A 924-nucleotide genomic window follows, 5' to 3' on the forward strand; every position below is an offset into this window, starting at 1 on the left:
CACAGCAAGCACTTCATAAAGGTGACAAACAACAACATGTGGAGTTCTGTAATTTAGTTCTTGGCCAGATGGAGGATGACAGTTTTCTTCCATGCCTAGTGTTTAGTGATGAGGCAACATTCCATTTAAATAGAAAGGTGAACCGTCATAATGTGAGAATATGGGGTATGGAACAACCACATGAAGTTGTACAACATGAGACGGACTCTCCAAAATTTAATGTGGTTTGAGCAGTTTCTCAGGAGAATGTGTATAGTCCATTTTTCTTTGCTGAGAACACTGTCACAGGAAGCACATATCTTGATATGCTTGAGAACTTTCTTTTCTCACAGTTGGAGACTGATTCAAACAACAACTCATTTATTAACAGGATGGGCACCGCCATGCTGGCATCTGGAAGTGCAGGAATTTTTAAAGCAAAGGATTACTTACCAATGGATTGATCACACTGGACCAAATGATTCAGCCTTACATTACTGGCCTCCAAGGTCAGTGGACCTGACTGTACATGATTATTTCCTGTGGGGGTTTACAAAAGACTGTTTATGTGCCTCCGTTACCCCGTGGAAGCTGTAATTCAAAACATGCTCGTTGCAGTGTGGGAACAATTTGAATATTGCATTGACATATGTTGTGCATCTCAAGGGGGGAGGGGTGGCATATTGAACACCTATGAAAAGGTATAAAAAAACTTTTTGAGTTTTCTGTCCATCAAAAACCAAAATTCAATGCATATGTTTATTAGTTTCAGAAATATAGACATGCCAAATCAGATGACTCTTTTTGATCCACCCTGTACATTTCCTGGCAACGGCCATACTGCAGTGGATACACCGGTTCCCATCAGATCACTGAAGTTAAGCACTGTCGGGCATGGCCGGCACTGGGATGGGTGACCAACCGGGTTGCCATGTGCTGTTGCCA

At 42.1% G+C, this 924-nt stretch overlaps 1 pseudogene; it reads left to right on the top strand.

The window, feature by feature from the left end:
• The first annotated feature begins 806 nt into the window (after positions 1 to 806).
• On the top strand, positions 807 to 924 carry LOC126459372 (5S ribosomal RNA; annotated as a pseudogene).

This window comes from Schistocerca serialis, chromosome 2, assembly GCF_023864345.2.
Source record: "Schistocerca serialis cubense isolate TAMUIC-IGC-003099 chromosome 2, iqSchSeri2.2, whole genome shotgun sequence".
Lineage (NCBI taxonomy): Eukaryota > Metazoa > Arthropoda > Insecta > Orthoptera > Acrididae > Schistocerca > Schistocerca serialis.